The following is a 27961-nucleotide window of genomic DNA, read 5'->3' as shown; positions in this document are numbered from 1 at the left end:
TCTAGAAAGCATTTGTTGTTCTGTAAAGCCACACTGGGATAACGCAGGTGCTTTGGAAGCTGAGCAGATAAGCAGAGTCGCGCCAGGTGTAAAGCCTCCTGTGCTGACACATTAGGGGGGATTTACTGCTGACAGCCAGGCCAACATGCCCCAGAGAGGCAACGAGGATCACCGTCAGGGACAGGTAAGTATGTAGATAAAGGGATTACACTGTGTTTGGCCCACATAATCTCAAATGAATCCTGCTAGCTTCTGTTTCATTCCAACCTGGCAATCCATGTATTTACCCTTCCAGTCCACAACCCAGAAATTCAAAAGGAAAAAAATGGACAGCTCTTGTGACCTACAGCTACTTTATTGACCGTGGTCACAGGTCATTGTTCTCATTCGGAGATTATCAACAATAAATATTCCTGCTGAATTATTTTTCGAGCCTCATTCATCAACATTTTGTCCAGCCTCATTGTACACCCCATCCTCTGTCCACTCAGCGACTTGTAAGCTCAGTATTCATCTGGGATGAGTCACAAATGAGATCTGGCCTTCTTGTCCCTGAGGCTGAGATTGGACCTGTTGAACAAAGATGTGTTGGATATATAAGAGGGCCATGTGTGTGCAGTCCCTAGGCCCCTGGGCGTCCTACCAGTAGGCACAGAGATGAAAATAGAAAGCAGCAGATGGCTGGGCTATGGCACCGTTTCAACATGGGCTTCTGGGCAGCCCACATAACACCATGTCTTCCAAAAGGGGCCCTGTGGCAGTCCATGGTCTTAAACACACTGAGCCATTTCCCCTTCAACCATCAATCACAAGGCTTTTGTCCCCTCTGAAAATCAATGTTTTCCTCAGGTCAGCATCCAGTCTGTGGATCAGTTTATGCCATGTGGACCAGCCCCTAGTAGGGTAAGTATCATATTTATTTGTTCATGTATTTTATGGGGTGGGGTAATATAAGCTTTACTCTGGTAAAGCCCAAAGACTGCCAATGTGCCAACTTGGCTGATCCAGCTTATACTGAATCTTGTCTCTAATCACACATTCTCAAATCTCAGGCTTCCAAGAGACCTCAGTCTCCTTGAATCGCGGATGGATGATTAATCTGGACTGGGCCAATGTGTGTGACTGTGCATGGTCTGAGTTACATCCCACATCAAGTTTAGGGACAGATATTGACTGTGAGAGTCCCTCAGTGTGGACCACCTGGACTCAGGCTTGGTCGGGCAAACAGTGATTAGATTGTATGGGAAAGCAGAGGTGGGGAGGGGGGGGGGCATAGTGACATTAGTCTTGGTTGAAATGACAGTGCTGTTAGCTCAGGCAAGGCCGAGGAGATCTCAGACCTGATGGGACAGAGATGAACGTCACATGAGATTTTTATTTTTTTTATTTTTTTTAGTCCCATTTCACCAGACAGTGTGAGCTCAGGGACATTACCACGCCCAGGTAGAGTCATAGCATCTTTAAACACGCGAGCATGACTTCTAAACACGTATTCTACACTGTGTACAATCTAACATACACACAAAAACCCCCATGTCGTTACACAGCTCACACCAGCCCACACACTGCTGCCACTCTGCTATTCCCGGCGCCTATTCCCATAGCATGGCACAGTCACACCAGCTTGTCTCTTTCTCTCTCTCTCTATCCCTCAGCCCCCCCCACTCATTCCAAAACCAAAGTCTTCCAGTCACATGCTGCTCCTTATGACACCACTGAGCTCTGCCCCCCCGTCAGGTTAGGCTTCTCCTACCTCCTTCCTTCACAGTTAATAAGTCAGGTTGACAGACAGGTGATGTGGCAGCAGGTCAGGGTGCCATTCAAATCAAACTGCTCGTCATGCTTTAAATAACCTTCCCCTGTTCTCTGTTTTCACACCTTCACCTAGACCAATCCATGACAGTTTCCCATCTCTGGTAGGAAGCTCCATCTGTTATCCTGATGTCTTCAGTCTTCCATTCCAGCACACTACATCTGGCAACCTTCACCCACTGACAAAAAGAGTAATAGAGCGTCTTTGTTCTAGACGATAGCGCTGCATACCAAGGATGGGCTGGTGAATGTGTTTGCATAGTGTTATAAGGAAAGGCAGGGCGGTATCTAATCTACCCAGATAAATATTGGTTACGCATAACTACACACACCACTTTAATATGTGAGTCAGATGGCTGAGCGGTGAGGGAGTCGGGCTAGTAATCTGAAGGTTGCCAGTTCGATTCCTGGCCGTGTCAATTGACGTTGTGTCCTTGGGCAAGGCACTTCACCCTAGTTGCTTCAGGGGGAATGTCCCTGTACTTCCTGTAAGTTGCTCTGGATAAGAGTGTCTGCTAAAATGACTAAATGTAATATACTGGCAGGATATTGGTCCTATATGTGACCACCAAATATGCAGTCCCGGAGATTGCAGTGTAGATAGTCAATATATTCAGACTTGCAGAGAGAGTAGGTTTCTGTTGCAACAATGGTTAAATCCAAATTCAAACTCTAATTAAATAATAATTCCCCCTGGGACTTAGATATATTGCTCATACTGTATATGGAGTATCCATCCCTTTAATTGTATGGTAATAAACATTTTGTACTTTCAGTTAAGGGCATGGAAGGAATTACGCAATACCATCTACAACCAGTAGAAGGCACTCCATACACACAAATTAGCCCCTTGACGTCAAATTCAGATCAGACCTGGAATTGGCCTCTCAAAACTAATAAAGTATCAACAAAGACTAATTTGCGTCACATGTAATACATGTAATAAAGATAATGTCTCATTGGGTACAAGAAGCAAGCTGTGCAGTCATTGTCACAATATTCCTTGTTTGTGTCTGACAAGTTATTTACCTGTTGTGTAAGTGTAACTGTCCATTTAACCATAAATGTCCTGTAAGGCTAGACAACATCCCATGAGCTAGCTAAGTCTGTTACTGATTACTCTTCAGACAAACAGGCCAGACAATTTGAAGTCAAGCAACCTAAACCTCCTATGCTCTACCTGGCTGGTTTCCTTTCCGTACAGCCCCATCCTCTACTTGAGCCCAGGGAGAGATTGTCTCTCTTCTCTATCTCTCTGTGTCTTCGCCTGACACATGTCTGGCATGGCCTACTTTCTCCTTGATGCCATCAGTGATTGTGAGGACCTGTGAAGGCCATCCCTCCCTGAGTGTCTCTCTGCCACTGTTCAGGCTGTGTCAGCAACAAGGGGCTGACTCACACCCCGACAATCCCCCTCGGCCGTCCCCTTTGGGAAAAGAAGACACATCGCTCCCCAGACGGACGGCCTCATTTGCATGGCTATAAATCACTCACAAAGTGACAACCAACCCGTACCGCACAACATAAGCAACAGGGCCACAAAACTATATGTGCCAACCATAGCTTCGTCTGACTCCTGTGAGCTGTGGCAGGGAGAATACCGGGTGTCATTTGGAAATCTTGGTGATGGTTTGTGTTGTTGACAAGGTGGGTGTGGGTTTTCATTCTACATGTGCAGGCATGTTCAGAGCCCCTGCAGGTAGGTTTTCATCCCTGGACTGGAATGTAGCACGTGTCAGGAATGGTTGGATTTATGTGATAAACCTGATTAATAGGGAAATGTAGGCTTGTGTAACTGCCCAGTGCTATCTGCTGAAGAGTGAAATGGTGATATACTGGTGACTGTAGAATGTAAGCACTATTTTAAAATGTTTAATCGATACGTGACTTGATGAAGCTTGAATTAAACAGTTGAGACTTGAACCAACCAGTCCCTAAATCATGACAATACAGTTAAATCTCTATTAGATCGATAGAATGGTTTGTGTGTTTTTAACCATATAACCTTAATGAAACGTCCCAAATCTCCGTTTAGACATTAATCTGTAACGGATTAGGATACAAACACTTAAAGATTTATGTGCTATAAAAGAAGCATCCCAGATGATTTGCAGCAGAGATTGAACGCTGACCATCCATTGCATATTCTAGCCTATAATTCCTTTTTTTTTATCAGTTCATTATCCGGCATTTTGAACGAAGCACGCAATGTTAAACCTTGCTATTTTGTTGTTAGTCATCTAATTTCGTTTGATATCTCTCGGCAACCGAATGTTCTGTGTGAAGGGGGAGGAGAAATCCACTCTTCCCGGTTGATGTTGCGCCAGTCTCACTCTGCGCGCATTTCCCTTAATTTCCTGGTTCTCATATGCAATGTCACCCGAGGCGGATGTTTGACTCACAGGTGTGTCGCTAACTGAGCCCTAGCTCAAGACAAAACACACCTGGAATCACCATGTGATCCTGTACCTGGGCGTGGAGAAAAGTCCCTGCTATTATCTGACTCTTCTGTTGAGTTGAGCGATCATTTTTTTCTGGTGGATTTGTCAAGCGCTACACCAGTATTTGAACGGAATAGTGCCTTTCTACAACCGTCTCAGCGCATGTTGGAAGAGTAAAATGTGAACTTTACGTGTAGGCTATTACTTGTGGACTTATATGTTGTTGTTGATTTCGAGGGCATCGAAATCTTCACTGCTCGCATTTGTGCAACTGTTCCTTTCTCCAAGGTGAGTTCGGGATATCACGGGTGTTATCCCGTTAAAGCTCAGTCTATGATATGCATTCCGCTTCAGTAGAACTATACAAATTAAGTCGCTTTGTTATTTTACATGTGTCACTTAACAAAGCGCTACGCATTTTTATCAGACGAGCGTAAAAATGGCTTGCGACTTTTATAGACAAATGTCTGTACTGTATCTACCCGAGGGTCGGGACTTGTATGTTTAACATCAGTCGTCACACTCATACGAAAAGTTAACCCACAGGCTAAAACAGTATGCTATCATACATGGAGGTCAAGGTGTGCTATTTAACGGCCTAATTTAAATGGAAGTCGAGGTAGGGTGGCGCGGATTATTTGTTTTTACTTTGCATTATAAGATCTAAACCATTACAACAATAGTTTCAAAGGTCGACGAGTTGCAATCCTCTTGCAAATCTGCACATGGCTTAACGAACTAGGCATAATAGAATGTTGAAGTTGTTTGCCCCTTTCACCAATTTGTTGACAAACTTCGTATTTCAATCATTAAACTGCGGTTCTTAACAGTATGGATGTGTTAATGGCGGTTTTTAAAACTTGGATATAAAGTCAAGACATAATGCCAGGAACGTTGTCTCAAGGACTCTTGAGCTGTTCTGAATTCGATGGGTTTGGTTATGAGGGCTTCACATAGACAGATCGTAACATGCATGAACAAAAATAGGTCTATATTTGTGAGACTCATGTACTGTGAGTGTGAATCATCCCCCTGCCTGTTGACGGGAATAAGATACTTTGTTTGTCGATTTGGTAGTGAGCAATGCATCCTGTTAACGTTTTGTCTTTGCTGTGGAGACAGTTTCCCCATTCATGTCAGTAGTGAATCTCAGGAGTTGCTCTGTCAGTCCGTATCTCTCTGTCCCTGGCTCGGCCCTCGCGGCTCACTGTACAGCCTTGTTGGCTGTTTAAATCCTCCTTTTATTCCTTAACCCTGTATCTCCTGCCCCTCACACAGACCAACTGTCCATGCGATGTTCCATCTTCTGTGGATTATCCCCATTAAATGGTATTAAACAAACGTTCTCATAGTTGAAATGGATTAGTCGGGGTCGGGGGTGGTTAGGGGGGCATGTGGAGGGAGGAAGTATGGCTGGTGGGGTAGTTTAGGGGTGGGAGTGTGTGTATTTAAATGGTGTGTGTGTGTGTGTGTGTGTGTGTGTGTGTGTGTGTGTGTGTGTGTGTGTGGGGGGGGGGGGGGGTGGTGGGGGGGGTCAGCACCCAAACTCCTGACAGAGAGGAGCTGGGTTTCCAGTGTGAGCCATCTGCTTACAGGGACACACACAGGCAACAGAAAACGGTGTCTCTCTCCCTTAACCCTCCTTCTGTCTGCCTGCCCCACAATGCTTCATTCAGGGTTAGTCTCATGCTCTGTGAATAAATAGACACCCAATCTATGATCCTATCTATCTCTGTGAAAAACAGTGATAAATGTTTTGCCTGCCTTCATCAGAAACTAAATGATCCTCTCATGGTGTTTAGAGACTTACATTACCCATTTACGTCACATGCAAACATTTCTTAATTCAGGGAAATTGTCCTGGTCATCGCCCTACCTCAGTTCATTAGTCATAAGGGAATGAATAGATGACATTACAGTTTCAGAATGATCATGATTGTGTTGGCTGGAGTCATGGAATTATTTATCATCAGGTCTACTTCGTGGTGAGGTCTTCTTTCTGATGTTAGAAAATGTTTAAAAACAAAGTTTAAACTATTTAAAGTTTCAAAATGTGGAAACATCTCTTACGGTTTATTGTTAGTTTCCGCTTAACTGCCCTTATTTACTAGGTCATTAGTCACCAGGACACCAGCACATTTGTTGTTTTTCTCCTCAGTCATTTTGCCATTTTATTCTGTCATGTCTCAGCTGCTGGTATGTCTTACAGCGTGTCAAGTATTTGAGTTTTAAAGGTCATTAGTGGTTGAATCGATCCTTTGTCCTTATTTTCATTTGACAGGATTAGTGAGCTCCTAGTCTTTTCAATTTATGAAGGAAAGCCATAATCCCGGTAAACAGTGTCGGCCTCTGTCTGTCTGGCACTGCCGAAGCATCCTCTTCTCCAACCCAGGTGAACCTAATGCTGCATCTCCCGTCTCCGTGAAAAGGGCGTGGCACCATCTGACCTAAAACGCTCCTAGCTTTCATGCAGCATATTTGTCTCATGTATTTTCTAGAGGTTGGTGCGTGCTGCCGGTGTGTCAGTTTGGCATTAGAGAATGTGTGTGTGTGTGTGTGTGTGTGTGTGTGTGTGAGGGGTGGGGTTGGATGGAGATTGGAGATCTCCTTCAGATTGGAGATTTGTCTTTTCATGTCAGGGGGGATTATCTTGTGTTGAGGCGGTGGCGTGCTGAGGTGGATTTGAGTGATCTCATCTGCCTCTGGGCTGTATGGCTGCCACTCTTGGATTACAAGGTCCTGTCCCAAACCTTGCCTTCACCACCTGTACCCTTCAGGCTACATTCTCCCCAGTATTATTTCTATCACACACCAGGGAATCCATGGCCGCGTGCCAAACCTATCATTCCTGTACCGCTGAAGCTCAATTAACTACCAATCCAATTGCTACTCTAGCCCATGGTCTCCATTGTCCATACCCGATCCCAAACCTAGAATTCACCTCGTCTCCTGTGCCCTTCAGGCTTCATCATGTGACTGCTTCTATAGTTGGTCTCCACATACCTCTATAGCCTAAATCTACTCCGTGGCGTTCCCCCCCCCCCCCCCCCCCCCTGCTCTTCAACACTCCTAGTTCATGAAAAAGCCAGCGTGGTAATGATTGGCCTACCTCTGCGGTGAGATCATATCATTCTCACGTCTTCCCACCAGCAGCTGGCCGCACGGCTGGGTCCTGTTTTCCGGGGCGAGCAGGCTTCCTGAGCCCCCCTGCCATGCTCTCCAACTCCCACTACCTTGCAATTAGTGTAGCCTGGCCAGAGTTTGGGGAGCCCTCCCTTGGAATTTCCCCGCCCTTTCCACTGGTTCCTACCGCAGGGGTCCAGGCCCCGTTCCTCACCCTTAACCATTACTGCCAGATTAAGCTCTGCAGGGTTCACGGTGTCACCTTCAAACAACCTTGACTCGCTCTCAACCCACACACTAGACCTTTCATCCCACGCTGACGCTCTCCACAGTGCTCTCAACCGACCACGGCTCTCTTCTCCACGCAACTCCCAACCCGTGGGTTTAAGTCGCTCGACTTAAACCCACACCCCACTCTGCCTCCGTGGGCACCTTGAACAGACGATCCCCCATCCACTCTTGCGACGGTTTGCACATCAGTCAGAGTGAAAATGTGTGGAGAAATGTGCTTGGAAGAGATAAATAAACTGGCAGTGTGGGAGATAGGGCAACTTAATTGGTGGATTGGAAAGGTTGGACAGGCACTTTTTATGCAAAGGGAGCCCGAGATGCTTATCTCCCAGGGAAAGTCGGGAGGACGATGGTGGTCGTGATTTCATGCGAGGCGGGGGAGTAATGTTCACAAAGTCAGCCTCGAGGAATACATCCCCCGTCGCAGTTCGAAAGATGGTATTAGGAGCGTCGGTGGTGTAAGCTGTCAGGAGTAACCCTGAGGAAACGTATCTGAGGACTCTGCAGGTACAATACAGTCCTGGGTGTTCACTTTCTTGCTGTCCTCCTCCTTCTCTTCTGGCTTCCACCTGACGACTGACAGACTTGACAGGACGCCCACAATGGATGAGCTTTCGAAGCTGCTTGCTCATTGGAGAGGTGTCAACCTGCTAGTCTAGGCCTGCTGGCAGAGGCTCATATTGTGATACCCAGGGCGGAGAGATGGAGAAATGAGAATTCCAGTTGGCTAGAAATGTGAATAAGGTCACCTTCATTGCCTGCTTTGGAAATGTTGGTCAGATCTCTCTCTCAGAGAGACATTTTGGCTTGAGAAAAAAGGAAACGAAAACCCAATTTGTTTCTTGTTTTGGTAATTGAACCTGGCAAGTCGTGCTAGTCAAATGCTATCCATTTAGGACTTCAGAGAAAGTCTCTTATGCCCGTTTCCATCAGGCTGATGTTGACCGAGAATGTTTAGTCTGACTCTGTTTTATGAAGAAAAGAAGACTATGGGATCTTTCAGACTTTTGAGTTTAATGAAGATGAGTTGATGCATCATTTCAGTGTAAATTGAAAGAGCATGGAATTGACATCTGGATGATGTATGGCTTTCTTTAAGAGGTTTGGGTTTGAAAGCAGTCTCAAAGTTAAGGAATAATTGAAAAACTGCAGCCACTCACTACCTATAATGACTTTCTTTGCTTTTCAGTTGTTTTTTAAATTTATTTTTTAAAATAAGAGTGGGTCCAATTTGAGTGACATTTCATCCTAGCAGAGGCGCTGCAGGGCGCAATCCATTTTTATCCATGTGTGTAGTGTCACAGTTAATCCTCAAACAGACCAATTTCCTCCTGCCAAGATCATTTTTAATTATCACCTCGACTATGTGACTAATAGGAGGTCCAGCTGGTTGTTGCTAATATGGTAGTGGCTGTTAGGATATTGCCCTCCCTTAGATTTTTTGCATGTTCACTGGGCGATTAATTATGAAGTAGTGGACGTGGGCCTTGGCCAAACGGGGCTGGTGTACGACAGATGCAGGAGGGGTCAGTGCTATGGCAACAGCTGGAAATGAAGGTCACTCCACCCTGAGAGAGGGAGATATGGAGGGGAGAGTAAAGCTAGGGGGAGAGATGGCCAGATAGATGGAAGGAGTGATGGACCACTGAACTGGCAAAGTAAGTCTGAAGGACTTAGGTGGTCCAGAGAGAGAAGAGAGAGAGGGGGATAGAGAAGCCGGGCTGTTTGACTCCTACATTTTAACGAAGTAACTGGTGCTTCTCAAAAGATCTACGGTTCTTTATGATCCCACAGGAGAACTTCTCCACATCCATGTCTCCGTAAATTAAGCAAGGCCGTTCAGTAGCCTATGGCCCAATGGGGACCCATTAAAATGACCCCAACAGGAATTCCTCAAGTTACTGTGCCTCAGGCTAAATGTCACAGGATCAGCATCAGCTGCCTCCCATGCGGACATTACTCATGCTGACCGACTGTAGTTTTGCAACAACGTCTGATGCTTGTTGTCTAGTAAGCACTTAGCAGCCTCCTTGTTGTGGTAATGCAGAAGTCCGTTACCAGAGAATACAGAACGGGCTGTGTTGGTGTGTTCAGGGGAGTGTGGTGAGTTTGGGATCTCAGTGTTTCCACTAGGTTTACTGCTTTGGGGGGAGCGGGGGGGGGGGTAAATAAGATAAATAACATAAGGCCATTTAGTTTGTTTAATAAAAGAGCAAGCTATAGACCAGTTTTATAGGAAAGGTAACCTTAAATGACTTATTTTGTGATCTGGCGCTATATAAATAAAAAAATAAAAAAAAGGTTTTTACATGACCTTCCAGGGGGGGCGGGGGGGTGCCGTTGGGGGGGCGGGGTGCCCCCCTAATATAATGGTAGGGGAAACACTGGGTTCTTAAGGAGTTGTAACAGCATTTTCATTTCCTCCTTTGTTCCCTGGTTTAGTACTGCTGGTGGTTGAGTTTGGATTGTCTTGATGCGGACAGATGAAAGATGGTGAGTAGATGTTGGTCAAATGATCATTTTATTGTTTTACATATACTTGATAACAGGTAACTCAAATGAAAAATTCATGAAACTATCATTTTAATTCAGTTATGGCACACAGAAAGCCCCTAGATGCAACAGCCTGTACCGCATGGTACTGCACGGTCAAAAGAATGTTTTCCCACTCTGACACGCGCAGATGTGGCTACCAGTACTTAAGGCCTTGCCTTTGGGTTCCACCTTCAGCCTTTCAGTTATCCTCGGGGGAGGGGGGGGGTGGGGAGGGAGAGAGATTAATCTGTGACCATCTGCACTCACTCAGTTACATACTAACAACAAAGAGTGAAAATAAACTCAACATTGGGCTCCTTCAGGATTCATTTCATAAAGGTGAGCCAGGCTCAGGGTAACAGTCCTGTGCTAGTTGCATAACAGGCCTGCAGAGAAGCGTTCCTTAGTGGAGCGGTAGTAAGCTTTAGGAATCTCAGCTATGCCCATTACCCGAGCAGAGCCAGGGAACAGGCAGGAGAACTTGGACATTGGGAACGGAAACAAGCGTTCGAGCGTTTACGACTTCCTGTTTTTACTCTCAACACCTCCGTCTCCCGACTTGGTTTCAATTCTCTTTTCTACCACCGCAGCTCTCCTCTTCTCCTGGTTCTTTGTATTCCCAAACTTTTTTCATCCAACCTTTTCTCTTTCTTTGTCTCCCTTTTTTCTTTTTTCTCTCTCTCTCTCTCTCTCTCTCTCTCTCTCTCTCTCTCTCTCTCTCTCTCTCTCTCTCTCTCTCTCTCTCTCTCTCTCTCTCTCTCTCTCTCTCTCTCTCTCTCTCTCTCTCTCTCTCTCTCTCTCTCTCTCTCTCTCTCTCTCTCTCTCTCTCTCTCCCCCCCCTCTCTCTCTCTCTCTCTCTCTCTCTCTCTCTCTCTCTCCCTCCTTGTGTTTCAGCGCAGCCCCAGGCTGGGAGCTGTCTGCTGAAATGCAGATCTGTGGAGATGTCACTATGGCAGTGCGTCCCGGTGTGTGTGCGTCCCCCGCAGCCACCCTCTGCTATTCAGACCCAGCCATGTCATGCATTATTCCTCACTGACTCATCTGGGCAGCCCCAGACGTCCTCCAATCCCTACTCTCCGTTTGGTTTCAACTTCCCTCCAATGGTGGAGAAGCAGGGGAAAAACACTGATTCCTTTTTCTGCCTGCAACTGCATTTTACGGACATATTGAAAACATGCATATGTGATATGTTTGTGGATACATTCACCATCTCTCTCTTTCTCCTGCACTGGGTTTGCGTTTGCCTTCAAGCCAACCAAATTACAGACCGTAGAGAAATGGCATCATGGTATTTGCCAGATGCCTTCCAAAGAATGCTTGGATATTTACAAGCCCTGTCACCATGCACTCTCATACTGGCTTACACACACCCAACCACACGCTCCCACTCTTGACATGCTACAGCCTGGTGGTTTACCGGCGCTAGCTACGTCTTTTCTACGTCGTGTCTCGCCCGATCCCACGTCATTGATCTTTTAGTGGCGCTCAGCTCTTTAATTACAGTCATTAGCCAGAGAAGGTTTGCTGTAGCTGGGGTTAGAGTACCTTATTACCCAGACCTTGTCTCTCTCTCCGTCTAAATTTCTTCGTCTGAAAACAACAGATGCCCCAGCAGTTACAATGTTTACAGAAAATGCACTGCCAAATTGGATCCCTAAATCGTATGGATAATAGATTTTTTCTTCCTCCTTTCCAGCGCTCCACTTTTCAATAGGAAATGGAGGGAAAGTGTGTGGGGTCCAATAGCAGATTGAGGCAAAGTGTTAGGCTTTGTGTCTGCCATTTCTGCTGTTATTGGGTGACTAGGCAGGGTCAGATTATGCTCTTCTTTCCTTCTAGAGAGTTCCATTAAAATACTTTTCTGAGTGCTAGTTTGTACTCTCTGTCTGAGTTCATTGCATTTGTCTGTTTTTCTGTGTTCTGGTTCTTGTGACAAGTCCATTCCCTCTCCCCTGGTCCAGAGTAGCTCTGCCTTCTTTCACTTCTGTCTGAAAGCTGTACAGACATTCCTGAGTGTTTAGGAATAACTCTTTAGTCTGACGGACTCCGTACCTCACTGCACGTCTCTCCTCTTCACGGACTCCGAGACACAACAATGTGCTTCTCCCTGGAGTGGAGAGCTAAAGCAGCACATCTGTTCCACATGCGAGATGTAAACAAAACAAATCCTCATCACCAACGCTTCTAGATTATAGTGTGTGTGCGTGTGTTTAAAATAAAATGGCTGAGGAGAAAATCTGATCATGGAGGATCAAGTATTTGATCCATGTAGACCAGTATTTTCCAAACTTGTGAGCGAGTTAAGTGAATGGTCCTTTAGATTTTCACACAGGTAGCACTGCATCATAAAGCTTGGGTTAACACTGCACTGGTTAACACAGTTTAGTCTTCTAAGAAGTCTAAACTGTCAGTCTTTCTAAGAAGACTGACCCTGGTTGGAATACTCTTACATAGGCTACTGTAAAGCCACTATTACCTACCAAATAGTTTTTGTGTCTTTGTGTATTGTTGGCGTCTTGAGTTGAAACCTGAATAAGCCTACACTTACCCTTGCCTTTTAAAGTAGGCTAAATTTGGTAAAAAAAAAAAAAAAAGATACTTGTATTCCAATGCAGTTTCAACTATCCCCAGCGCACGGCACAATAGGTACGGCATGTTGTGTTTTGCTGTACCAGGGAAGTGGAACTTAAGATGTGAGTCATGCTGAAGTCTCCTTACATAGCAGAGGGCAACCAGTGAGGCCTGGCCTTCGACAAAGAGGGCTTTCTGAGAAGTGGGTTAAGCCTGGGAAGAAAGTGATGTGCTGTGAAACGCATGGTGTCAGTCTGGCCGTTTCATCCTCTGGGGAAGTGATAGAAGGACTCGGGACCGGAAGTGGACGCTCAATTTACTCTTTCGAAAGAGCAGCTGAAAATACAGCCATGTATTTATCAGCAATGAACCGCCGTCGGCACTTCGCCTAGCATCCAGCGATGCTAATGGTGAGGTGCGTGTATTTCAGGGGTTAACAATAGCCAACCTCTCCCTCCCCTAAGAACAGACAAATGCAAATCCCATTTCTCCTTTCCTTATCGGAGGTGTGTGTGTGTATGTATATATGAGTGCCAGGGAGGAGTCTCTCCTTGAGCAGTTCCATCCAGCTGGACCTGTGTGTCATGGTCAGGCCCTGACAGACACAAACACAGCCCTGCTCTCCTCAGCCTGATCGATTCACTGTTTGCTCTGTCTTGTCTGAGAGTGCAAGCTCACACTCCTTGGCTCTGCCCCTGGAAAATAATCCCAAATTGGACCACAACACACACACACACACACACACACACACACAAGTTCGGCCTAAGGGAGTTGGGCAGCACAGGCATGGATCCATGAATTCCTCATAACGCAATCTGTCGTCTGATCAATAATTCAATTCTATCTGTGAGCAAGCATGTCTGGATCCAATCTCACCTGCGCCTCCCCTCAGCCTCCTCTTAACAAGGTGGGCGTTATGTCCTTGAGCCAGGCTGGGCTTATAGGTGTGTGTGTGTGTGTATCCATCTGTGTGTGTTCACCACCCCAGTGCTTTAAGAAGGTGTTCATAATCATATAGTGTACATGGGTCCATCGTGTACAGCTTGTATCTGGGTATGAGTGCATGTCCATAGCTGTGCGGTGGAGAGTGTGTGTTCGTCCACGAGTGTAAGTGTTGAACTGAGTTTGCATTGTTCTATGGCTATGCGTATGAATGAGTGTGTGTGTGTGTGTAGGGGGGGATTGTGTGTTTGTGTGTGTTACCAGGTCTAGAGAAGTGATGTGTATGCGTGTCCGTCCAGTGGTAGAGGACGTGTGTGGATGAGTATGCGCATGCGGTCCCTCCCTCCAGGTGGTTTGGAGAATCAAAGGTGTGAATCTCATTAGAGGATGTGGTGCCTGTGGAGGGGCAGGAGCTAAGTCGTGTGATTAGCAGGCCCCCAGGCCTCTCCTCTCATCCCCGTCCAAGCCGGGTCTGGGGGCCACTGGAACCCCCCCCCCCTCCCTCCCCAACACACACCTCCACGCCACCCGCCCCCAGCCCCAGACAGGTTCACGGTCACCAGACAAGGACACGTAAACCCCCCCCCCCTCCCCTTCCTATCGCCCCCGTGCTCCACACTCTCTCATTTCCAAGCCCTAATCAGCTGTCGGTTTCCATTGCTGTTTTTTTTTATCCCTCTCTGAGTGGTTCATGAAACAGCACACTCGCGTCCCCTTTCACCCAGTGGCCCTTCATATCAGGCTTCAGAGCTTTGGAACGACCTACTTCCTGGGTTGTCACTGAGCGTTTCAAGGCCTTATCAAGGGCTGCGACCGTGATCCCCGGCCCACTATCATCCAAGGAGAAACTGGGCAACAGAAGACTTCTGAAAGACGATTGGCGCCTAACTTGTTCTCAATGGGCTCCATCTCTATGTCTGTCTGTGTCTCTCTCTTTCCCCCTCTCTACGTTTCCTGGAGTTTAATGCCTGTCCAGATAAAACAACTCCAGAAAACGTCTACTTTTCACCCTCTCCTTCCCACAGATAACCACACTTTATCTAAAAGTAGACACTGGCAGCTCTCTCTCTCTCTCTCTCTCTCTCTCTCTCTCTCTCTCTCTCTCTCTCTCTCTCTCTCTCTCTCTCTCTCTCTCTCTCTCTCTCTCTCTCTCTCTCTCTCTCTCTCTCTCTCTCTCTCTCTCTCTCTCTCTCTCTCTCTCTCTCTCTCTCTCTCTCTCTCTCTCTCTGTGTCTCTCTCTCTCTGTGTCTCTCTCTCTGTGTCTCTCTCTGTGTGTGTGCTGTCGGTGTATTGCATGTAATCAGTAATGGAAGGCTTGTGGTTTTTTAGAGGCCAGGGTGCTGGTGTGGGAATGATTGTGTTGAGGGAGGGAGGGAGGGAGGGGAGGCTATTTGGGGGAGAAGGCAGGAGGGGTGAGGCTGGCTGCCTGGTGTGTATCTGCTGACTGTCACTTCCATTAAGCGGCCTGTCTTCACTAGTCTCCCTGTATAGCCTGGTCCTGGGCTCCCTCAGAGAGGGAGAAGGTCCCTTTTGTCCCTACAGATCCGTCCTGCCTGCCCCAACCCCTCCCTCCCTCCTAACCGCTCCACAGATATGCTGTAATTACAAGGCAAGTCTCAGCTTAAAGTTTCCTATGAGAGGATTTTGATGGTCTTTTTTTAGGGCTTATTTGTGTAATCTGTGGCTGTTTCTTCGTGGAGTTTGTCGAAGTCTACGGATGTTTATCTCTGTTGATGTAACTTTTTGGCCTCAATTTCTCAGAGATAGAGAACAAGCAGGGTACAGAACTCTCTCCAGACACCCTATTTATACGTTTCCCCCAGTCCCTCTCCCAATCAATAAAATAAAGAAACGTTTTATATATCATGAGGCAACTGACTGCAATGTGGGGAGCATCCCGAAAAGAAAACAATCTCCTGCTTTTCTTTCTTGTTCATATTATCAGTTATCCTGGCCTATATGAACGTTCGTCTGTGCCCCATATGGAACAGCTCCTAGGAATTGTGAATCGTTTATTTTACAAATAAGTAAAACTGTTGCATTTTAAAGGCCGCTGCAATACCCCCGGTTGTCCAAGCCAGTTTAGTGAAACAATCAGTGCATTAATTGACAGAGTCAGTTCAGAATATCAATTAAGAGACACTTTATCTGCAGTCATGTCACACAGGGAAAAAAAAGCAATTAGAACCGATTGTGGGCTGCTGTTGTCTCTGGCTGGTAATTATTTGTTACTTTTGGGTTTTACCCTGTTAGCCTCCCCATACCCGTCTGGGCTTCGTATTGTTTATTGTTATTAATAGTCTGTGGTCTTGAGATCCCCCATTTGTGTGTGTGTGTCTGTTTGTGGTGTGTGTATGTGTGTGTATACAGCGAGACCAATGTGTGCTGTGGTACAACCTCGAGGGCTTCATATCAGCCTCGCTCAGTCTTATCCCAGTCCAGACACGCTCCCACTCTGGAATGACAAACATCTCTATGGCTAACTCACACACCAGAGTAGGCCTTTCCACTAGCACATACACAGTTGTGTGGACAGAGAAATTCACACAAACACAGTAACACTGGTGCTCATACTGACTGGCACACACACACACACACACACACACAGACAGACACATACACTCTCTCGCTTTCTCTCTAGCTCTCCCTGACATACACTAAGCTTTCATGTCAGTCCCAAAGTGGGGGCCATTCTCTTTCTAGTAATGACACGGTTGTGGTCCTCTCAGCAGTCTTCTCAGGCAGTGTGTGTGAGAGAATGAGAGACAGAAAGCTCTTACCTAGAGGTGTGCAATCAGCCCTGCAGACGCACACTGTCATCCAGCTTCAAGCAGAACCCTTCACGTGAAGGATCAGTTGAGCTCTTCTGTCTTCAACCAGCTTCCGGCTTGATTAGAATATTTCTCATCATGTTTTAGATTTTTCTATCTTAAGAGAATGACTCACACTTTCCAGCTCGACGCCACCCGGGTTTGATGCCAATTATCATTGGCTTGTTTGTTCGTCCAGCCCTATTTGGTTGTGGCAGAACCAATTAAAAGAAGGGGCTTTTGCTCACTGAGCGTAGCGAGGTGGTTTCATGGCGTGCAAGCTTTCCCCATGTGTATCCCGGGTGTTCTTAGTGAGGGTTAGTATTGGCTTGTGATGCGAAGGCCAGCGGTGGAAGGTCGATTCAGGCCCAGGCCCGGTTGACTTCAAAAAGTGAAGGAATGTTGAGATGTCAGAGTCACTCGTATACCAACTGCTGATCTGCACAGAGGGGTATTAGTGTACTTTGTACTTGCTCGTTCGCAGTGGTGTCTAGAGAATCTGACTCATCTTTATGTTGTTAAGGTGGATGTTCATGAGTCAATCTTCTTCCTCTTTTCGTTCGTGTGAGGGGTGATGTAGAGGGGGCACTGGCAGACCTTAAGTGAAAAAGATATTATTCTTAAAGTATACTTACAAAGTAGAAGCCCTCATACAAACATACTCATATTCTGCAAAGAAAGTTGTCAATAAGTGTGTGAATATTTGAAATCGGTATGTTATAAACGTTATATATAATGTTGTACCATCCAATATTGAATGTTCGCCATATGACTAGCCGCGATGCTAATATTTGCTGTTAAACAGTATTGATTTATGCTAACGCCGAACGTTCAACATTCTGTTATTAATATCAATACAATACATCCTACGACCAGCGGGGACGCTAACACTTGCATGAGAGGTGCCTGAGGAGAGGGGTCTGCCGTTGGACCCGTATTGAACAGAGCCCAGCTGGCTTCTCCAGGTGAGCAAAATGGTAACGTTACGCCTGCTAGGAGGTGCTCTTCTGTAGCTGACATCCAGTTCTCAAGGGACTGGAGAAGGTTTTAAGTGCGTTAGCTAAGTTTCTGTGTGTCGTTTTGCGCCCTCCGTGTCAGAGACACACTGTTGGCTAATGGCCTCTGGCCTTGATTCAGCTCCATCCAGCTAACCACCCCGTGGCCTCCTTTGCTAAACTGAGCCACGTCTACATACCTGGATACCTTTAGCCAACAGCCAGCGGTGGGGAAGCTCATCCACAATGTTTCAAGAAGCGTTTGGGGATTAAGCTTCGGGCTGTTTGAGGGGCCCAGACTAGGAACAAGCTGTTTAGCTAGCACCTGCCAGAGTCCCTTGCCATACACCACCAGCTACAAGGAGAGCTTGGTGCAGGGTGTAGTTGCCACAGAGGGTATTTCAATTCATGACCCAGCCACATGATAATGGCTTCTCCTTCTGTTTATGGATTGCCCTCTCACTGCCCTTCATTTGCACAACTGTTTTTGTCATCAAGAACATGTTCAGGCTTGTTGACAACCTTGGAGCCGCTAACTGCTAACCGCTCACAGCTAACTTATCTTCTGAGCTGTGATGTCAGCATCCTGTCTGTGCTTGTTCATGGCCGCCACAGCTCACCCGCTGACCAACGTCACTGTGAAATGAACTAAGCCTGTTGTTCCAGGGGGCATGAACCTATACGTAGGGATGGGCGCGTCGTCATTCAGACCTGGAAAGGACTGCTCCAGATGGGTGATTAGTCACACTGGTGAGTGTGTGGGTGTTGGTGTCTGTAATATAATTACTGCTAATGTGTGTTACAAACAGAGATCTAGGTGATTACTGTGGGATGAGCGAGGCTAACTGTAATATTAAATGTAGTGTGTGTGTTTTACCGAAAGGGCATGCCCCCTAAGTTACTATACTGTCTTTGATTCTTGGATTCTGCGCACCAGTGTTTGCGAACACGCCAGCCAGGTTCACTGGTAATGATAGTTGTGGTGAACAAGCTTGGCTCCCAGCTGGGTACGCAGAAATGTACGTGGAGAGGAGGGTAGGGGGAGGGGTGGGAGGTGGGGGGAGGAGGGATTGAGCGGAGATCGTGGGTTGGGGTTTATTGTGCAGGTGCAGTCATCCGAATGAACAGGCAGAAAAAGAGTGAACATATGTGCCATGAAAGATTAATTGCTTTCTGTTTGTGCTAGAACTCATCATCACCTCAGAAATACTAGAGAATAGCAAAAAGACTGCGATGCAAGCCTCACCTGTGGAGTGGTGACATATCACACACCCACAAGGCAGTCCAACATTACTGTGTTTCTGTGTTAATGATGAAAAGTCGTTTATTATGTTTACCTGAGCTAGTTAGTGGAAGCTGGCACCGTTTTGAGGGGGTACACATTGAACCGGTATGTGTGTGTAATTGTTGATGCATGTCTGTGATTGTGTGTGTGTTAACCTGTGCTTGTGTGTGTTACTGTTAGTGTGTGTGTGGATATGGGGGTCATTGTGCTGTCCACAACCACAGCTGTCGTCGTGCTTTAATTAGTTTTGCCTGGCACACCAGCTTCTCACGTGTTTAAGAGCCGAACAATAGGTGTTTATCAAGGTCTAAATACAGCCAGAGAAGAGACGTTCATTTTGCCAAACGCCTCAACAAGATTTTAGACTCAGACCGTCTATATGAACCTAGGCCAAATAACGCTTAGTCTGAGCTCATAGCTGGCTACTAAATACTGACATACCGGAATCTTCTCAGTTTAGAGCTTTGCTCCCTCTCTCAGCCTTTACTATTGCTCTCTCTCTCTCTCTCTCTCTCTCTCTCTCTCTCTCTCTCTCTCTCTCTCTCTCTCTCTCTCTGTCTCTGTCTCTGTCTCTGTCTCTGTCTCTGTCTCTCTCTCTCTCTCTCTCTCTCTCTGTCTGTCTGTCTGTCTGTCTGTCTCTGCATCTCTCTCTCTCTCTCTGCATCTCTCTCTCTCTCTCTGCATCTCTCTCTCTCTCTCTCTCTCTCTCTGCATCTCTCTCTCTCTCTCTCTCTCTCTGCATCTCTCTCTCTCTCTCTGCATCTCTCTCTGCATCTCTCTCTTTAACTCGTTGTCCGCTCTTCTCTATCAGAGCCATGCCATTGACTCATTGGCTGAGTAGTCCTCTGCTATCATCTCTTCTTCTTTGATTTTCTTCGACCACACTGGGTCCCAATCCGAACAGAAGGATTTTTTTCACTCCAGCTGATGATCCGATATGAGTCGACAGACACCCTCCCTCCCTCCCTCTGTCCTGTCTTCTTCACGTCTGTGGATGCTACCTGACGAGGCTCATTTGTCAACCGCCCCCCCCCCCCCCCTCCAGCCACCTGACTCTCCATTGCTGCGTTGGGGCCTGGGCCAGCCAAGCAAAGGCTGGGCAGCTGGGCGGACGTGTGGAGCGGAGGGAGGGAGGGAGGGAGAAGGAGAGAGGCAGACTTGAGACGGCGAGAGAGGAGGAGATGCTGAGTATAACTGAACAGGACTGAGCTCTGAGTTCAGGTGTGGCTCCTCTCTCTGCCTGAGGGTCTTCCTCACTGTTTATCTCCTTCTCTCCCGATGCTCCTTCATTTCTCCCGCTCTCCCCTCCTCTCTCCCCTTTTCCCCTCGTCTTTCTCTCCCCCTCTTCCATCATCCCTCCCGCTCTCCCCTCTCGCTCTCTCCCTGCCTGCCTCTCTCCCCCCCAGCTCACCCCGGCCCAGACAGTGTGACTCCAGTGAGAACTTCTGCTCCAGCTGTTGCCCCCTCCCTCCCTACCCCCCTCCCGGCACCTTCGTGTGTCAAGGCCTAGAAGCGGGAGGATCTGACAGTAGCATCGCCCCCAAGCTCATTGTGCAAGCTACAGGAATGCTAGGGGAGACTCCATTTTTTTGTGTGTGTGTCCTAACCAGATTTCACAGGCATTGTAGTCTGCTGTATTAACACAAATCTAGTCCCATATTAGGACATCCAATTCCATAACGAGTTTGTGCAATAGACTGGAGAGACACACGTGCACACGCTCTCACACTGCTCCCTGGAAGAGATTTCAGAGATTTGTGAAGGCTTGACCAGATTAGAATGCCAGCAGGAGGAGAAATCCCTGTTCCATCCTGTCATGTGCGTTTCCATTGTTGCCTGTCATTCCCCTGTTCTGTCGTCTTCTCTCTTTGTGGGCTTGTGTTTCTGCTTGCTATCTGGCTCGCCATTGATAACACCCAATCCCTGACGATTCTTGGCGTACAGGATCCGCGGCGATTGCAGCGGAACGTGTGTTTGTCCACGCGATTTGTGTATTGTCTGTGTGTGTGCACTTTGTGTGCGTACTTAATGTGTGTGTGTGTGCTAGTGTACTGGATGTGTGTACTGTATGTGCGCGTGTGTGTGTGTAGGTTTGGAAGGAGAAGGGATGCGACTCCTGTCGTTGTTTATCTACCTTGCCACTTCCAGATGGCGCTCAGCAGAAAGAATCCACTTCCTGACACAGTCCTTCTCCCCCTCCCCTTGTTCCCTCGACCGCTCCTTCCCTCCTCGCCCTCCCGCCGCTCGCTCCTGAATACAAGCTCGTTTTCAGGGCCAAAAAACGCAGTAGGCGATGAGGGGGGGGGGGGGGGGTGAGAAGGGGGCCGGAAGTGGGGGGTGGGTGGAGACCAGGCAGGAAGGCAGATGGAGACTACAGGAGGAGTTCTGGTATGTCAGGTGTTGCTGTGTCAATGTGTGTGTGATTGCATTTGGGACATGGGTGTGTGTGTGAGTGCAGGTGTGAAAGTGTGAGTATTTGTGAGGGCGTATGTGCTTGTGTACATTGTCAGCAGCACTTTGCTTCTTGTAATGTTGGTTTGTCTCCGTGCGTGTGTCTGTCTGTTTGCTTTGTTAGTGTGTGTGTGTGTGTGTGTGTCTATGTTTGCATCTGTGTGTGTGTCCTGTTTGTCTGTATTAGTGTGTTGGAACTCTTTGTATCCATTGTCTGCACGTTTGGCTCCGTATCTGTGTGTTTGTCTCTGTGTTGGTGTGTGTGTGTGTATATATTAGTGTGTGTATATTTGTCTCCGTGTTGGTGTGTGTATATTTGTCTCTGTGTTGGTGTTATTGTGTATATATTAGTGTGTGTATATTTGTCTCTGTGTTGGTGTTATTGTGTATATATTAGTGTGTGTATATTTGTCTCTGTGTTGGTGTTATTGTGTATATATTAGTGTGTGTATATTTGTCTCTGTGTTGGTGTGTGCGGGCGCTCCTGTACACATTTGAGTCCTTGACACATTTCCATTCGAGGTCATTGGTTCACAAAATCTTGTCTGGCGCTCCAATCATGTCGTCCAGCCTCGTCCCTTTGGCCGAGGATTGATGGCCGGTCAATTCCACCGCCGGAGATAATCACATGGTGTCAGCCTCCACCGATCCAAACTCTTATCTGCCTCTCCCTCTGCCAGCGCGCCGCAAAATTACCACCAACCGGGAGCTTCGCTCTTATTGTCTCTCCCGCCTCCGCTTAACCCCTCCCAGGAAGAACATTCCAGTCCTGTACATGGCTTTTGGTTCTAAACGACCCCCCCCCCTCTCCTTCCTTGATAACACCACAGCTCCCCCCCCGTGTCCTACCTGCAGGAGCGCTAGTCTCCTTTTGTTGTCTGGAAAACGCTTCATATTGTTAAGCTCATAACACAAACAGGGCCCCCTGATGATGATGATGACGACAGGCTTGTTTTCAGCCGCTCGGTCCCTCCCTCGGGCTCGCCGCGTGCTCCGTCGTGCTCCGGGCCCGCCGTCTGCCCTCCCTCCCTGCCTGTCTGTTCCGTTTCCTCCTCGAGCGACCCGGCTGATGGACCTGGGAGCGTCGTCCTGCGGCGGGGAGGGGGGTGTACTAATTGTGGCCTAATGGGAGGTGCTGCGGCGCGAGGGGTAAAAGCGTCGGGGTCTCTCCCGGGGGGGCAGCGGAGGCAGAGCAGGGGGCTTGGCTGATGATCGCCGCTCCCTGCTCAGCATGATTATCCTGTCTGGTTAATGTGCTCTCGACGCACAAACTAATGGAGGGGCCTCGGGAGGCAGAGTCTGCATGGGCTGTCAGGAGGGCCAACAGATGGGATGGAAAGGTGGAGGGGGGAGAGGGGGGGGGGGGCAGAGGTGGAGGGTGAGAAAGACATGGAGAGAGTGAGAGAGAGAGTGATGAAGGGCGAGAGGGATGGAGTGGGAGACCGAAATGGAGGGAGAGAGAAAGATTAGTGTGGAGAGGCAATTTCGGTGAAGAGAGAGGTATGGTTTGATCAATTATGAAATGGAGCCCTTTTAGTCAGTGTTGGCAGCGTCCCTCGCTGGTTAACTATGTAAAAGGGTCATTTGGAATGGTCTCCTAGCCTTTAGGAATAAAAGCTGCCCTTGTTTAGAGTTTCAAGTATCCGTCCACACACACACGCGCACACACACGGATGTTCATTATCCACATGGAAGTTGGCACAGAATGTCCTGTAGAGTGACTGTGACTGTGTTTATGTCTGTGCAGTGTTTCCCCCAGGTTTACAGCTTTGGGGGGGAGGGGGGACGGGACAGAAATGACATGGCCGTCGTGTAAATAACATAAGGCCATTTAGTTTGTTTAATAAAAGAGCAAGCTATAGACCTGTTTTATAGGAAAGGTAACCTTACAATTACTTATTTTGTGATCTGTTGCTGTATATATATATATATATTTATATATAGTATAATTTTTTTTAATTAACTTGACCTTCCAGGGGGGGCGGGGGGGAGCGGGGCGCCCCCCTAATATAATGGTAGGGGAAACACTGCTGTGTATACTGTATGTTGGAAGGTGTACGTGTAGTTATGTTGGAGTGTGTGTTTGTGACTGCATGTCTGTGTGTGTGTGTGTGTGTGTATACATGTTGGAGTGTGTGTGTGTGTCTGTGTGTATAAATGTCGGTGTGTATGTGTGTGTGTCGGAGTATGTGTGTATACATGTCGGTGTGTTGGTATGGAGTAGGTGGTGGGGTATTCCCATGCGGCTGGCCTGGCAAGCTCTGATCCTAACCCCTCTGTAATTAATCACCAGAGGATTACAGGCCAGTCTCTTATCCAGGCCTGCTCTCCACCGCTCTGCTCCCCTCCAAAACACTCCTCCAACTTTCAGCCTAGTCACACTTGATAGCCCCGACAAAACCTACTCACTGCTCTGCAACCTCCTACACACACACACACTGCCGCCCTGCGTCCCTCTCTGTGTTGGTGCTAAGCAGTGACTCCTGGGTTTGACTGACAAACTGAACTAATCTGATAAACAGCTGGAGGTCAGCAGCTTGCAGAACACACACGTCACCGTCTTAGCCGTAGCCAGAAGGCGCACGCACACACACACATGCACATACATCAATGCTTCTTGTCCGGTCAAATACCGGGGAAATCTACCGCCTCCCTCTCCATACACATTCCTAAGTCGGTTTACACACACACACCCACCCTCTCAGCTCATTGGGTAGACAGAATCCCCTGTGACAGCAGCCCATGCCTGACTCCATCTCTATCACCATGAGCACCTCACAGGGAGGCTGATCGGTGCTACGCTGAATACATTCCCCCCCGCCAGACAACTTCATAAAGCCATGCCCTGGTTCCCAGGTGGACCATGATCAGTGACGGGAGGGCATCGCTGCACCGTACCCTGTGGAAGGGAGAGGGACAGAGAAGCGGATGATGGGTGGATGGAGAGGAGGAGAAACAATATGGCTGTCCTGCGACAGATGAGCAGTTGAATGCCTGGAACATTTCTCACTGGGGGGTAATGATGCGACACTTGAGGCAATTAAGAGCACAGACTCCCGGCGTGCGCCTGTCAATCACTCGGCCGTCATGGTGACAGCTCGAAAAGTGCGTTGTGTGGAGAAGCACCGATCCGACACTCGAATGGTCGCTCACCTGAGGTGATCTCGCCCACCACGTCTCCCTTTGTCCTCCTCCCCCCCCCCCTTCCTCTTTTCTCCCCATCCGAGCGTGCAAGGAACAGTCCCAATCAACAGTGCCGTTTCCTAATGTGTCTGGCGCACACTTCCTCCTCTGAGGTGTTGGAAGCCGGTCTCTCCGCTCCTCCTCTTCCTCCTCCTGTTGTTCTTTTTTGTTCTCCAACTCCCCCCCCCCCCCACCCCTCCACTCCTAGCCCGTCACGGCTGCTGAACGATTTCCTCTCACCGGGCATGGTTCTCCCTGTTTCCCAGCCCGTGTCAAACGAGGCTCCTATTTAAGCTCATTAAATGTTTCCAAGACAATAGGAAATCAATGGTGCATATGGGTGTGAGAACTTTTCTCTTAATTTAATCCCCCCCCCCCCCGCTATCTGTTTGCAGATCTTTCTCTCCCTCTTTATCTTTCTCTCTCATTCCACCCTCCCCTCCTCCTCTCTCGATCTGCTACGTGACTCTTGGGTGAGGGGTGTGGGGGGGGGTGGTAGGTAGGCGGAGGGTTTCGGAAACCATCTATGCCACGCCAATGGCGTTTGGCGCCACTGCGTACTGACGTCCAGCTTTCAGGATTCACCACACGACTCGCCAACAACTTCAAAGATTCATTGACCCGACAGCCCGCCGTTACTGCTTTAGTGTTTGCTTTGAGCCCCGAGGGAAGGAGTTTGAATGACGAAGTTTGGTTGTAGTCTTGAGGAGAGATGGAGGAAAGCAGGAAATGGTCATGTTCCTGGATTTAATAAAACACAGCTTTCTCTTCCTCTACCTAGGTTGCCTTCACACTTTTCCCCCGCTCCTTCCCTACCCCCTTCTCCATTTCTCTCCATTCTCTCTCTCTCCCACTTTTGCCCTTTCCGTTCCTTGTTTGTCAATGTTTGAATTTGATGGATTCTGTGTTCTTGTGGGGTGTGTATGTGTGTGTGTGTGAGTGTGTAGTCATTGTGTTTCTCTCTGTGGGGGTGGTTTGGACCTACACCTTTTTTTCCGGAGCTCCTGTAATTGCTCTTTTGGGGGGCGTCTCTCTACCTCACAGCTCTCTGTCTCTCTGCTGTTCTGTCTCTCTTTTTGTTGGTCTCTTCCCTTCCTCCGTGACCCCCTCCTTCTCTCCCTCCCCCTTCACCTCTGTCTTTGACCCCCTTCCCCCACTCTTTCTGTGTCCCTTCTTGGCTCATTACGGAGGATTGCCCACCTGCCCAGCGTCTGACTTCACACACACACACACACACACACACACACCCTTCCACTCAGCACTTTTTCTGAGCTGGCTGTCGCCTGGTGCTGTGCTATCTGCTATAAAACAGCTTTGCTAATACTGTTTGGCCAAGAAACGGAAACAATGGCGCCCTGTTCTTTTTTCCCCCTCCTGCTTGTGGAAACGGCCCCTTCACATCGCTGGACTGGCTGACAGGAGCATGCAGGAGCTTCCCAGTTGAGCTTCTCCTGCTTCCATCTGCAGCCTCCAGCCCCCAGCCTTCAGCCCCCAACTCCAGCCCCAACATCCGGCCCTCAGCCTTTACATTACGTTTACATTTAGTCATTTAGCAGACGCTCTTATCCAGAGCGACTTACAGTAAGTACAGGGACATTCCGCCCGAGGCAAGTAGGGTGAAGTGCCTTGCCCAAGGACACAACGTCATTTTGCGAGGCCGGGAATCGAACTGGCAACCTTCAGATTACTAGCCCGACTCCCTAACCGCTCAGCCACCTGACTCCTTTAGCTTCCAGTCCCCATCCTTCAGCCCCCAACTCCAGCCTCCAGCCCCAGTCCCAGCCCCCAACCTCCAGCTCCAGCCCCCAACTCCAGCCCCCCATTGTGGCGTATAATGGATGGAGCCGGTTGCAGCCTCCCAGCTCAGAGCACCATCAGAGGAGTTATCTATCTAAGGGCTTGAGTGGCCCGTGATGAATGGCTCTGTGTCTCTGCGATCGATAATCTGCTAGGACCCAGATGAGCTGGATGGGGGCCCGCGCTCTCTCCTCCCCTTCCCCGCCGCTCTCCTCTTCCACCATCCCGGCCAGTCCTTTCATAATCTCCACTATGTTTGTGAACTGTCCCTCCCATCCAGTAGGACTCGAATGGACCATTGATCTTTTTACCCTCCGCTTGTTTTAAAATAAAAGGCCGATCTCCTTTCCACCCAAGCATGTAGCAGCTCTGACAGCAGTGATTGCTACAGTGGCGACTGGCACGCAAACACTACTTTAGGCTGATCGAAGGGTGTAATAGGAGAGCCACGTGGACAGGCAGAGAAAGTGCAATTCACCCCTCACCCGCCCCCCCCCCTCACCCCCTCCCTTATCCCCCCCTCTGTGAGATGAGTAGAGTGCTCTTCTGAGGTTACCAGAACTATACAGGGTGATGTAAGCGATGGGTCCTCATGTGAATACATGCACTCCAACACACATGCATGTGTGGGTACGCACACGCACACACTACACACTACAAGTACTGCTGCCTAGGCTTATTGAATGTAATCGGTCTCAAAGCTTGTCTAACAAACCCCACCCCTTCTGAATGAAAAGGGTTGTTTCCCCCCCCCCCCCCCCCCCCGCTTAATCCTTTTGTATTTTTGTTTTGCATACAGTATTTTAGCATCGCAGCCCTCTCCCGGACCACCAAACAAGGATGTTCTCTGTGGTGCGCGGGCTGGGCTGGGACTGTAGGTGTTGCGCTTTTTGATCTGCTTAGCGCTCACACGCGCACACACACCTTGGCTCCGCTGGAGAGGGATTTGAGATGAAAAGAAAGCGAGTAGATATCGCTTCCTTCGCCAGGGACCCACAGCAGAGTTGGTATCCTCCCCTCCATCTCTCTCCCTCTCTCTCCCTCTCTGTCTCTCCCTCCTCTCCCGTCGCCTCTTCTAGCTTTCAATCCCCACACCCTGCCCCCCCCCCCACCCTCCCCCCTCCACCGCCTCTCAGCTTCACTTCCCTCCCCCTAGTGTGACATTAAAGGAAGGTGGGGGGGGGGGGGTCAGAGAGGGCTTCTGATAATTGCATAGCTGACGGCCACCACACCTGTTGCTGTCAGTAGTGTGTGTGTGTGTGAGTTAGAGAGCCTCTGGCCTGGTCAGGACCCCTGCTCGGCTAGTCTGGCTCTCGCTGCACTGACGATGGAGGAGACGGGGGGGTGTCTGTGTGTCATATTGGAGAAATAGTGAGCCTAGTGATGTGTGTTTCAGGCACAAACGTGCAGGGTTTCGACTATGTGTGTACATGTTTCCTACCCCCACGTGTGTGTGTGTGTTATTGGCCTTGTGTGTGTGTGTGTTATTGGCCTTGTGTCTGTGTCTGGACACAACTGACAGTAAGCCTTCTCTCCTGATCTCCCCTGCCCAGAGCCCAGGCCCTTAATGAAGCGGAGGGTCAGCGGCGGTGTGCAGCTAATTGGCTGGCTTTGCCCGGGGCTCTGGCTGCCTGCGTTTGAAGCGTCCGGCGAGGGTCTGCTCGGCTGCGGCTCGCTCTGTTCCGCTCCAGCGGCAAACACGCTCACAGCACCTCCGTCCGCCTC

General features: G+C 48.5%; 1 long non-coding RNA gene across 1 annotated transcript; it reads left to right on the top strand.

Moving 5' to 3' along the window:
- Positions 1-4169: 4169 nt before the first annotated feature.
- Positions 4170-27961, top strand: LOC134021768 (uncharacterized). Its single transcript, XR_009930554.1, has 3 exons — positions 4170-4541; positions 10110-10160; positions 27790-27961. It is a non-coding gene; the product is annotated as an uncharacterized LOC134021768 (long non-coding RNA).

The sequence above is a fragment of the Osmerus eperlanus genome, chromosome 5, assembly GCF_963692335.1.
Source record: "Osmerus eperlanus chromosome 5, fOsmEpe2.1, whole genome shotgun sequence".
Classification (NCBI taxonomy): Eukaryota; Metazoa; Chordata; class Actinopteri; order Osmeriformes; family Osmeridae; genus Osmerus; species Osmerus eperlanus.
Note: the sequence above shows the minus strand (reverse complement) of the source record. Positions and strands in the feature narration are given on the sequence as shown.